At 39.6% G+C, this 13,314-nt stretch overlaps 1 protein-coding gene across 9 annotated transcripts in view; it reads left to right on the top strand.

Moving 5' to 3' along the window:
* PCDH15 (protocadherin related 15) overlaps positions 1–13,314 on the top strand; it is an 805,380-nt gene that overhangs the window by 76,614 nt on the left and 715,452 nt on the right. For all 9 annotated transcript variants that reach the window (XM_072040299.1, XM_072040297.1, XM_072040284.1 and 6 more), the window contains exon 6: positions 9,138–9,280. The gene's annotated coding sequence lies outside the window, so the exon portion shown is untranslated. The remainder of the gene's footprint in view (positions 1–9,137; positions 9,281–13,314) is intronic.

Here is a 13,314-nt window from a genome sequence, read left to right as displayed (position 1 = left end):
TCCCTGAGCGCTGCCACACGCTGCCCAAAGACCTGCTCTGGAGCGACAGCTTGCATGTTGGCTTTGGGAGGAACATCCCCAGGCCTTGACAGCTCTAAGTCAAGTTGCTCTGATGCAATAGTATCCAAGAGACTTGGTTTAACTTGGGCAGTCTGAAAAGATCTCAGCCTGAGATCTGAAAAACCTTAAGGCTGCTTTGTATCTGGATAGAAAATATTACTTGGAGGAGAAATACTTGAGCAGCAAGCTCAGAAGAGCATACAAAAAGTAATGAAATGAAGTAGGCGCATGTCTCTCTATTTCCTATACTTCCATAGTGCAGTGACACCGGGATCACAAGACCTTTTAACAGTGGGAAACTCTTAGCAGGCACAGCAAATAACAGGTTGTGATTTCCTTGTGGCTACCAATGCACAAGTACATAGAGAACCCTGCCTTGCTTTGCGGGGCTCTGCCTCCTCCAGGCCCAGCTTAAGCACACCCTGTTAAAAACAGTGCAAATCAAGATTATTTGAGGGTTCTTTGTCATACTTCATTTTTCGTTGGCAGTAACTTAAAAATCTTGAAAGTTACCATAAGTCTGGGCTGATTTACAAGTCAATTTTTCAAAAGGATGTAAATTCTGGGGTTTTTATCGCAGCATACAAACCAGGTCTAGGAGATTACAAGCAGAGGAGTCTAACAAGACATGTTTTTTCCTTATTGACTTTGTCAAGAGTTTTATGCATTAGCTTTATGCCATCTTCCATTCTTTTTCAATCCTTGTCACAGGAATAGATTGAATATTTCTTCTGTAGATTTTTTTTCTTGGAGCGTGTTTTTACTGTCTTGCTGGGCACTTCCAATTTCTAACTGGACATTACATCTCGTCCTCCACACCTGGGAGAGATTGTAAATGGGGAAGCTGGTGCATTGCTGAGAGGGTGAGTCCTTCAAATTGTAGAATATTGAAAAGGTCAAAACAATTCTATACAGCCCCATGATTCAGTGCCTGGTACAGGTATTAACATTCTCACGCTTTCCCCTAGAGCAAGACCTGAAACAGGGAAGGAAAACAATCCCTCCTAATGGCAAATATTACAAGTGGGACGGAGGAGGGAAATAAATAATCAAGCTGTGCCTGTAATTGTTTTCAGATTTTCATGTGCTTATTTTAACTGACAAAATATTACCTGCTACTGGTTTCTAAGTTTTATTTAGCAACTTACTATCTGAATTCTACTTTCAGAGCATGTGATCAAAAACTGAAGTGTAAATTGAGCTGTTTTTTCAAATTTATAACTGAAGTTTTATATTCTTTACCCCCACTGTTGTTTCTCTTCCACCTTATTCCACTTAACCCCCCCCCCCAAAAAAAAAAAAAAAAAATTGAGTGGGATTTCTTTTGTTTCATTCAACCTTCAAAGATTTAATAAACTTTGATTTCAAAATTTCAGACTAAAACTAGTTTTGGACACAAGAAGCTTGAAACTAAAAAAACAGAAAATTTTTGCTTATTTTAGATTTCTTGCAAGAATTGTTTATCAGAACTCAAACATTCAGAGGTGCTTCTGATCCACCTGCATCTGCTCTTTTGGTGCTTGTGAGCCTTGTTCTGGGTGTTTGGCTAAGAAGCTGGGCTATAAGGCATTGATAGCCATGGAGCACAAAGCAGTGCTTATAACATAGATTGTATTGGGAGAAATTGGAGGGGTATCCAAAAAATCAGAGGTGTTGGCAATCTCATGCAGCAACCTCATGCACGCTGAGTTTCCAAGTAGTCGCTGTTGTGGGAAATTGGTGATGCCTCTGCATGAGAGGCAGTGCACAGATACTCATTATTCTTAACTTTTCTTCTCTCGGCATTAATGGGGTGACTGAATTTGTGGGGTCTGTGGTGAGGCAGTGGCAGCAGAGTGGGAACAACTGCCAAGGTTTTCAGTCAAACTTCTGTAGCAGCTCAAGTGTTAATTTTCCCTCGAGTGTTTTGCAGAGCTGTTGTTAGGTGCATTATGGCTAATTCGCAGCTATCTCTTGTGCTTATTTTAAAGCTCTTAAGAGACTGGGCTTTATATTAGCATTTGCAATTGACAGCTTGTGAAGTTGGAGAGAAGAATGAGTTGCTGTTTAGGATAAATAGGAAGCATTATTTATAAATAGGAAGGAAGAAAATTGACAGCTAGAGCAGCATGAATAAACCCAAGGAAGGTACTTCTAATATAGTAGCCGTAGACTAACCCAGTCCAACAGAATAAAATAAAGCAGGAAAAACCTTGCCAGGAGGTGCTACATTTCCAGTCAAAGGCAGGAGATCCTGTACCTCCTCTTAGGACCTGAACTATTAAAATGCAGCCAGGTTAGGGCTTAAATCCCCATGTGTAGGCTTACTGCACGGTGCAGGCATGCCAGCCAGAGGCTTTCCAGCCCCACTGCCACCTGGTTGTGCACATGTGAGTTGAGCCCATTTTCACACGACCGGGCAGTGCTCAAAAGAGAAATAACTTGAATTGGGAAAGTGGACAACTGGAATGGATTTTTCCTTCTGCCCCCATAACAAAATACTTCTTGTCAGATCTCAGAGTGATCGCTGCATTAGGCATGTCTGTAAAGAGAGCTAAAATAAATGTATTGATCTGAGGCTCATACCAAAGCTTCTTATCCATGCAGCATCTAGTCAATTAACAGAGCATATAGTATTTTAAGCACACCAAAATTTAAATTGTATCAGACATTCAGTACACATCTTTTTAATTGGCTGCCCGTGATTTATGGTCTAGGTAGAGCATCTTGAGTTCCATTTCATAGTTTAATAATGAGAGCTGTCCTAAAATATTACCATTACATTCACTTTTAGGTACTTACTAAAACTCGTCGGATTCAGGCATTGCTTTATAACAGTGTGTGGCGTTGATTAAATGCTATAACAGTGAAAATTCTTCAGCAGCTGTAATTGCAGGTTTTTCTTCTTGTATTGGATAGTTCGATGTCGATATTAACTTATTTCATTATTAAAGTTATGTAAAAAAAATTCTAGTGAAGGCTCTTCATTAGTTTTGAGACTATATTAAGATTTTATAAGCAATTTCATTGGCTTTGATTGATCTGCCAGCATAAAGAGGAGCACAACTAAGAGGGGCTGGTGAGTAGGCCTGAGAGTATGGAGGAAGTTATGTAAAAACTAAGGTGATGTTACGTGAAACTGAGGTGATGTTATGTGAAACTGTTTTAACCTGCGGCATCATTCACCTGTTCTTTGAAAATAATCCCAAGAAGAGGTACATGTGAATAATTTTAGAAGGTATGCGTTAATTAGAAATAAGACATCTGTTTGAGTCTGCTGTTAATGAGTGGCACACGACATTTATCCTGCTTATGGAACATTTTGTTCTCATAGAAATAAATTACCTTAGAAATGGAAATTGTAGGTACTAGATTGTCAGTCGTATTCCAGTGAGATTTACCAGTATCACTGTGATTCTCTTCATCCCCTCTCCTGTTTTAAATCTGCACTCTGACTTCCTTCCCATGCAAAAATACCATTTTTTTCTCTGCATTTTACATGCCTTTGGCATGGATGAGGAATTCTGCTGTGTCGCACCCTGTGATCGTTGCTGTGAGCAGCGCTGTGCTCAGTGTGTTTGTCCTAATCAAGTGATCCCTGCACGAGCTCTGCAAGCCATCACTTCTATGGTTTGCTTGTGTATGCAGCTGCTTGGTGAGTGGGACCTTCTGCACTCACCATAGGTGTCCCATGTCATTGCCTCTCTATTTCACAGTCCTCCTTGAAAAAAACATCTTCTTGGTGGCTATAATTTCCTGTCATCCAGCCTTGTTACTGGGCCAGTAGCAAGCTGGGGTCACTTGGAGCATAGTCAGTACTAAAAATATTCATGCTTATTGCTTCTTTGCTACATACCCCATCCTCATCTCCTCTAATTTGTATACATACTTGTCATAATTACGGATTTTGATTCCAAAGGCTCCAAGCCTATTTATTTGTTTTTACAGCACCTTCTGTTGCATTCTTTGCTGGTAATTAATGGGAGGCCTGAATTAGACTTCATAATTGCTAGGACGCAGAGTCTTGAATTGCAAAACAGGTAGGATACATATAATTTCTGCTGGAAGAAATAGCTTGTAAAGAAAAGGAAGATGCTGGGGCTCTCTTGTGGCTCTAACATACTGCGAACTTGAATGTTCCGCCCAGCCAACTAGTCCATGCCAGGATATTTGAGGGAGTGTAACATTATTTAAGGGTCAGTTACTCTTACACCAATTTCCTTGATGCCCTCACATGTGTTGTAGATTCTAGCAGCGTAATTACCCTTCTGCAAGTAAGTCACCCTGATCCAGGGAACACCTCAACACCTCTCTTTTCTTTGATACCAAACATGAAGAATCTCTTTATTGAAAGGGAAAAAAAAAAAAAGTGTATTTATGGACAAGAAAAAGACAATGCTGAAGTGTCATCTTGTCATTTAATAGGAAAGCAAAATGAAAACATGGTCTGAGACAAGAAGGAAGGCAGTAGCCAAGCTGAAATGGTTACAGGGAAGAAAACCTGGAACACTGTAGACTGAGCAGAAAAAATGCTACAAAAATAGAAAAAAGCAGGCTGGAGAGGAAAGGAACATATGTCCCAGTTTTCCATTCAAGTTTGCTTCCTCAGCTTTTAATTACTACCTTTCATATTCTCCAACACTAATTCATTGCATGTCCCATCAAAATTACGAACTCTTGCTATGTACTGATTGTGTTATAGATAACACACATCTAGATACAAACTATAATGTGAGGGAAGAAAAAAATAAATCCAAAAAGTTGTATAAGAGCCATTATTTGCATCTTTAAAAGATTTCTGTGAACACAGAATATGTGCCTGCTGGTGTGGAGTTAACCTCTAGCAAAAGCATGAAAAAATATGAATTTGGTGATCTTTTTGGTCTCTCTGCCATGATCTCAGATACTTGGATTTCGATTCTCTCTTTTTTTTTTTTTTTAAAGTTGTTGTTAATGATCAGCTAGGAAATTAGGAATGCAAGGTAAATGTGTCTGTTTTCTTGCTTGAAATATATAATTGCACGTGAATAGAAGGCTGTATTTGTGTCTGGGTGTAGGGAACACTGCAACTTTTATGTAGCAATTGTGAGCATCCCTGTAAGGGGTGGGGGAGAATGTGTGGCATCCCCAGAGCAGTGCAGGCAGCACTGGGTGAGCGTGGAGGGGCAGATCAACAGAGGTGAAAAATGTGACGACGTGGTATGAAATGCAAGGTTATGGATTATGCCAATCCGAAACAGGCTGCTGTTTATTTTGTATTTAAACTGAAGTGACTGGGGTGTTCTTATGTAAGCAAAACACCATCGAGAATCTCTTCTCTGGATCAAGTTCCTTGTGGTTCCTGCTGTGGGGAGGGAGTTTGGAATCCTTTAGTGAAGCCCACGCATATTAAATTCATTGATGTCATCGGTCCTGAGTTTGTGAATATGAGAGTAAGACTTTAATCCTCAGACTTTGCTCCTGAAAGGTTAAGGTGTCTAAATGTCTTCGCCAGTTATCGTCAACTGGTTAATCAGACAGCTGCCTTTGAATGCACGCCGATTGCTCATCTATTTGTGTGCCTTTTGTGCGATGGCTGAAGCTCTGCTTCCGCTCCTTTCTGAGCTAGCCCAAACTGAAAGCTTTCCCTGGCTCGCTCATGAGTCACAGTATTTTGGTGAGATCAAAACTAGATCAACAGAAACACAGCATTATCGAGTGTACGTGTCATGTCGGGGGAACAGCTGAGAAATCATATTGAAAGCGTGATGCAGAAGGATATTCTCAGTTTGGGCTGGCTTGTTTATACAGGAAAACACAAAACTCTGTATTATCCACTCATCTGGTGATAAACAGAAGTTTAACAGGAGGGCCTTAGCAAGGACAAGGTGTTCGCTCTGCCTTTCCCTGCTGACTTCGTGCGTTGAGGAGAAGTTATTACTTTGGTCAGAGCTTATTCCCAGTACGGTGACTGGGGGGTTAGGACTCAGTGTGTCTGATATGGCAGCGCCCATACTTACTGTTCTCAAAATGGCCTGCATTCAGCTTTTAAGACAAATAAACCATCAGTCTGAGGTGCTGCATATTGTAACTTTCATATTTGGCGTATTTTTCTTCAGAGCCTATTGAAATAGGGAGCGTCGGCTTTGCCATCGGGGGTGCAGCTGATAACGTGAGCAACTGCTCCCGCAGCCGCCGAAGAGGAACACTGAAGCCTTGACATTTACAAGCTCAAAGTGATTTAAACTTTTAACGAAAGTTTTAGCAGTGTAAAAAGTGTTTGGCAATGGTATACAAGCTAACCTGTGCCCTTTAATGTTATTACCTTCCAGGAGCTGCCAGTCCTAAATGATTAAACGATAAATCATAACACACTGAGACAACGGTGATCATTGGAGCCATCCAAAAAGGACAGGCTCCTTGACTCTTCTCGTGTTTCCTGGAAATAGTTTGCTCATTCAGAATGGTTTACCATCAAGGGCAGTTGGATGAGAGGTTTTCTGCTCTTCCTAGTAAGATATTTCACCTTTTTTGTGGGAGGGATTTTTTTGCTTGTTTTAGGCTGTATTTTGGAAGTTCATGTTCCCACTTTACTAGAAGAGCTGTAACCCTGAATTACCTCATCTAAAGTAGGTAACACAGTTGTGGACAGTTAGGATGTTAGGATGCTTGTCGGTTTTCATAGGAAGGTATATATTTGTAGTAAGTGTAAAAATTGTAGTTAACCTTAGCTGGGTTTGTTGGAGAAAGTGTCCAGTATTTGACTTCGTTTCTCCACTTGTTTAATCCTGTGCATCCTTAAAGGAAGTGCCTGTTTGACAGCTTCTGTCTCTGAAAGTGTTATGCTGCAGTCTGTATGTTGTGATGTACTGTAATTAGAGGAGAAACACATGCATTTTATGCTTGCATGTACTCAGGCACATGCTAAAGTGCAATCAAATACCTTCAAAATTTTCCTGGTGTGTGCCTATGAGCCCCCAAAGTCGAATACTAGGGAGGTACACCTACAAACTGAAAATAATTATAAGGAACACAATACTAATGTCTTGTCAATGGAAAATGGCATGTATGGCTGGCAGGGGCTTGATATTTTTAATACAGCTGTGATTGTCTTCTGGGATTTGCTTTGGAATAACACGCCAGACTCTGGAGCATCGCATGCTCCTCAGCCACTGACATGCTGTGAACGCTGTCCCTCTCTGTGGCTCCCTCCCTGCTCTCAGAGCTGCGTGGCTCGTCTTGTTGATCCATTCCTGCAAGGACCGTGACATTCCCTCTTCCCAGGTTCCCCTTCCTGCCCTTCCATCCTCCTCCTTCGCTCCTGCACAGGAGTGTCCTCTGCTACTTCATAGCCAGCCAGGGCTTCCCAGCTGACTTCTGCTGGAAATGCAAGTCGAAAGAAAAGCGGGGAAAAAAAGAAAAAGAAAAAAAAGTTAAAAAAAAAAGGCACGCAGCTATCTCCACACCACCACCTCTGCGTGTTCCTGCTGTTTATAGCGAAGTATGTGGGTGGGTGGCAGGCAAAAGGGACGTGCGTTCAAATAAAGAAAAAAAACACCTCCCTTTCTATGCCAGCATGGCTAGGTTCATGCGTTGAAGCAATCTTCATTGAAGCTCTGAGTGTTTAACATCACAAAAAAAGTACCCAAATTCCACCTGCGTGAGATGATGTAATCCCACCTGCCAAAATACATCTGTTCTTTATAATTTCTCAAAAGAGGGTTTTGACAGCCAAAAACCTGTTTGAACTAAGTTTTTTAACACTGATTTACATTATGCTAATATAAATCAGCTTTGTCTAATTCCATTGCTTGGGAAACAAATTGCAAACCTGACCTCAAATAAGCTAGTGTATATTTAGCAAATGTCCTTAAAAATCATGATTTTGTATCGGAAATGGCTTATTACTGATGCTGAAAAAGACTTTATCGAACTCTTTGTGTTTTATACCATATTACAATCAATATTTGTTTTTTCATAGTAATGGTACATTTGTATACTCCTGAAAAACTGCAATCATAAGCCCAATGCCAATAGTGCTCCCATTTCTTAGGCAAACCGAACACGTTTGCTTTAGGAGTGAAAAAGTATGAATGCTTGATCTTAGTAAAGTGATACATGGAACTGATCAACATTTTTTCTTTTCCTCTAAAAATGTTTCACATAAAGGAACAGATTCTGTAAAACTAAAGGTATGGGGGAAATATGATTAATATAATATTCTGTAAATGCATTTCAAAAATTTATATAGTCCAAGCGTTTAAAGAGAAATAAAGGAAGTCTGTTTGTTTGTCCAGTGTCTGAACACTAATTTATTTATGTTTTGTCAGCTAATGCAGGTGGTAAGAGATCTTTCTTATAATGTGCAATAGTACAGGTTCAATTCCACAGGTTAGGCTGGGAGTCTGTATTTCCTTAGTAAAAAGGATTTTTTATCTGTGACAGACTGAGACAAGCTGTGGTGATGCTGATTCACAGTCTCTTGACCTGCAATAGCAGTGTTTTTTGGTTTTGTTTGTTGTTTTTTTTTCCTACTTTTAGTCTGCAGTGAGGTTTTTAAAACTAAAGAAAATCTTTACGTTAAAGGTGAGATTTTAATATCTATCACTATGGTGTATTCTTCTGAAGTGTAAAGTGAAATGCAACCCATTTGGTACTAATAGTATTTACTGCACTGGCTGTGCAATAACTGTGGCTCTGGGAGGTATCCTGCACTGCAGCCCTGGATGGCAGCTACAAAAGCAGTGCTGAGCTGCTCTGGGGAAAAATTCTCTCTGTTTTGCTCAAAAATGACTGCTCTGTGTACAGGAAAGCCGTGAAGAAGGTGGCAATGATAATGTTCAGACACTAGTGACAACTTACAAGATATTTGACGAACAGATAAATTTCAAAATATTATTTTAAGAGAAAAGTCAGCATTTTCATGCAGTCTAATTCTTTAGTAGGTAAAATCCTGATAACTGCATTTGTTGGTATGCCCACAAATCTGGCAAATTGCTTTGCATCTCCTACACAAGTGCAATGGAAGAACCTGACCCCTTCAAAAAAAAAAATTAAATAAAAAGCATCTAAACTTTTGTTAACCCAACTATTTGACTTTTTCTTTCTCTTTTGCACAGTAATGGAACTTCAGTAGACCTGCAGTGGCTGGCTGGTTTGACGACACTTACCCTGAAGTGGTACCATAAGGGGCACTCAGCTGAAAGCAGAGAGGTAATCAGAACATCCCTAGATGGAGAGGCTTCAGCTGCTTTATGCCATGGTGAGTGGTTAATTTCTACACTGTTGGGTAGTTTAACAAGAGTGGGACCAGTTATTGAAAACTGCCGTGGATTGTGCATCTTATTTTAGGCAGATTTCCTGCCTAAGAGTCTTGGTCCTCAGGATTTATCTGTATGAACACCTAGGCAAATGAATTTTGGTGAAAACTTTGCAACAACTGAACTGGGATACTGGCAGCCCTGGGTATGAGCAACAGTTCTGTAAGTACGTAAGGAACTTTGCTGGCCAGAACATGTTATGTTAAGCAAGAATTTTACAAAATGAACTGACATGGTGCCCTTTCGTAGGTCTGGACAAAGCAAAATACAGACTTTTTTCTCTGCTGTTCTCCTTTTCTTTGGTGTTGTGATGAGATCAGTGCTTTAAAGCACAATTTGTTTTCCCATGTGCCCAATGGGCATGCTTTCTTGCTTATGTTTTTCTTCTATTTATGTGATCTTTGAATTAAATGAGCATATCGACGTTCACAGCTGTATGGCTGACCAGATGAAAAACTTGATAGGCCAGCTCTCTACCTGATGAAGATCGATCAGCTGGTTTTCTCTATCTTTTTTTCGTTTGACCAAAGTTAAAACCTAGTTGTATGTTTAAAAACATTCATTTTTTGTAGACAGAGAATGTAACGTAGATGCAGATGTTTTACATACAGTGGATATGTGATAGACAATTTTCAGCATGTTACTTTCAATATACCCCTTTTCTGTTATAAACCACCTAGTACACATTTCAGTAAGATCACTATTGCACTAAGGAGAGCGAAGATCATTTTTCAGGCAAATACCAGTAAAATATCTAGCAAATAGCAGCAGAGTTTTCATTAGATTAATGCAATATTTGAATTTCATATGTTTTTTTTTTCACATTTGATATCAGATTGCAAAATAGGGTCTACATGTTAAAACGGTATCAGCTGCTTTGTATTAGCAAAACCCACTGGGGAAAAAATAATAACATTTAAAATTGTTCCTTTTAAATGCCTTGTTAAAATGAGTTTTCTAAAAAAAAAAAAAATACCTCTGGGAGAGGGAAAAAATACGTAAAGTTCTACATAAAATTTTATACGTTTTAAAACTGCACTCAAAATAAAGCTTTCTGGAAAACTGTGCTTATGGAAGAAACACAAATCGTGCTTAGTTGAAGAAAAATAATATTTCAGTAAGACTGGGGAAAAAAAAAAAAAACACACTAAAATACTACTCTCTGCAAAAGTGAGGATCAAATAAAAGAACTGTAACGTCAATGGTATTTTTTCGTTCAGCCCCGCTCTTTCTGCTGCAATTGATTTGATTTGGGTACTTGGTACCCCGTTCTGCCATCCAGGTAGGTGAAATAGGGGATGTCGGGGTAGTATCCGGATATCCATCGGGCTTCACGTGATGGATGTTGCCAAGGAAACCGCTCCCTTGGCAGCCATGCAGCGAGCACGTCCGCCTCTTCAGCTCCCCAACACAGCCCTGCTAGTCTATCAGCTGGAGGGAGGAAAGCAAACAGCTGCGGAGAGAGCAGGGAGGAGTAATTGAAGTGTTTAAATCCTTTGCATTTAAAAGTTGAGATGGTCTTCAGGGTCCCCATCAAGGGATGGCAGGAGTGTGCTGGAATGGGGGCTGTCGGATGGAGTTACACCGTGTCCTCCTCTGCAGGCACAGATTTAAACTACATCTGTGTGGTACAACCTCCAAGCGAGGTGGAAAGCACAAGGTTGTGTCAAGACCTTCTCTTTTGGAGGGCATTGACCCTCCACCAAACACAAGCAGAGTTCCAAGTCACGGGTGTTCCTAAAAATGTGTCATAGTGGGTGGCACAACCTGCTTGTCCATAACATTTTGGGAAAGGAATGTTTTTCCTTCTCCTTCTGCAATTATAACCAATACCTTGCCAGGAATATGTTTGACAGCTCTCGGAAAGAATTGATCCCCGGGGCTGCCAGCCACACCTAGTGTTGGTTCTCATCTAGCATCTGTGCTGTTGAGGGACATCTTTTCCTCTGCTGGTTTCAAATGCCTATTGGGAGTCCCACACTTGTGGTAAAGTGTCACAAGGGATGTGAATTGGAAAGGAATAGTCTCCTCGAAGCATCATATAAACCTGAGAGGATTTTAGAGCTGAGATCTGTTGCTTGGTTAAACACTGAAGTAAAAATGCCCGTTAAGACTATAAAGGAATTCCTCACTTGTGAGCATGTTTCTTCCTCTTCCTAACAGCTGATTCGAGGCCAAGGAGCAGGCAGTCTTAGTTCTCTAGCATCAAAGGAGCCATTAATATTTCATATTTTGTAGTGTTGGCTCAGATGATTCATATCTTAGCTTTTATATATATATATATATATATATAGTATAGAACACTAAATGTCTGTTTATTGCAAATTTTCTAGGAAACTGGTCACAAATATTAAGAAAGCTCATGTGTCAGACCCAAAGCTTTATTTTTGACCTGATTATCTCACCAAACTCCTTCCGAGTGGTAGATTTCCTGTGGTCACCTACCAAGCCACTTTGTTCTAAAAATCTTCCCAAAGGGGGTAAAAGTGGAGCATTACAAGGATTTTTGGGATAGCAATTTGGAGGCCGATATGGCCATTGCTTTCTGGTTTTCCATGGTCTGTTCCTCTGCTTCATGTACTCGCTCTTATTCACTTCCACATATTGCAAATAAAAGATGGGAAAAGGATATATGTCTCTGTGCTGTACTGGGGTCACCCAAGCTAAGAACTTGAAGAATATTAACTTCATTATTTTGGTCGATTTCTAGTTTTGGTAGTTATGCTCTACTCTTAAAACTCCCTTGGCAATTCCAAATGATTCATCTTTCTCTCACTTCTTAATAACTTCTGCATGCCATTGTTGTGTATAGTAAACTGTAGCTATCTTTCTCCCATGAGGGGCTGAAAATGATTCCTGTAAGCTGTGTACTTAGCAAATCCATTTGTAAAGTGCATTTGAAGAGCTTGTGAATGTATTGGGGGGTACCATATAAAGAGGAGATTATTCATTCAGGGAGAATTTAGTTACACAGTTTCTATGCAGTATATGTTCCCTTGCTTGGAAATAACTCATGAAGCTTCCTGTCATAGGAAAAAAAGAAATTTGGTTTGGTGTCTGTTATTTTCATATATTCATAGAAAAATAAATAATTGAATGGATTATCATGATTTTCTCACAGCATATCCTTTCCTGAATGATGCACCTTCCTTGATGATTGATGTTCAATGTCTATGGGAGGGTATCAATAGAAAATACAATTGTTTTATTTTCCTGTATATACATAAATACTGTATGTTGCCAGAAATGCATTGTTTTAGCATTACTGTTTTTAAATACTTCTACACCATAGTATCTGTCTTGAATCATTTTAAGAAAATAATTTGAGCTAAGTAATTTATAAATTAAAAAAAAACAAAAACAAAAAACACATAGCCTATTAAAGTTTGCTAGATTAGTTTCAGGTTTGAATACAAGATTTTCAGAATAATCAGATAGAAAGTGCATAAATTACACATAAATTTACTGAAATACCTGTTTATATGGACAAATGTTAAAATGTGCTGAGTAATTGTCTTCTAGAGCTTTAGTCTGTTTTTTTTTTTAAAAAAAAATAGTCGAGTGTGAACAAAAGGTGGGTCTTCATATTTTTCATGTTCATAGGCTTAGTCTTTTTTTTTTTTTTTTCCTGTTTTCTCCCTCTCCCTGTTATGAACTCTACTTCTTGTTTCTATTTTATGTTGCACATGGGCCTTCCCTATGAATGTGAGTGTTAAATAAACAATGGAATGCTTTTCACTTATGAATCAAGTTGCCCCTTCAGCATACAACTGTTCACGAGGCAGCGTGCAATTAATCCTGCAGGAGCTGATCTAAACCTTGCTCACCTTGATGCTCAATTCATTTCATTCTCATCAATTAATGTGTTGGCAGAGAAACTTCTCCTGCAGGCCGCTGCTGACTTAGAGCAAGCCACAATGTAAAGAACCCTGCTGGGCAGGTACCCAGGGAAAGGGACCCTGTGCCTTAAAGGACT

Source organism: Anas platyrhynchos, chromosome 6 (assembly GCF_047663525.1).
Source record: "Anas platyrhynchos isolate ZD024472 breed Pekin duck chromosome 6, IASCAAS_PekinDuck_T2T, whole genome shotgun sequence".
In the NCBI taxonomy this organism is placed as follows: Eukaryota; Metazoa; Chordata; class Aves; order Anseriformes; family Anatidae; genus Anas; species Anas platyrhynchos.
Note: the sequence above shows the minus strand (reverse complement) of the source record. Positions and strands in the feature narration are given on the sequence as shown.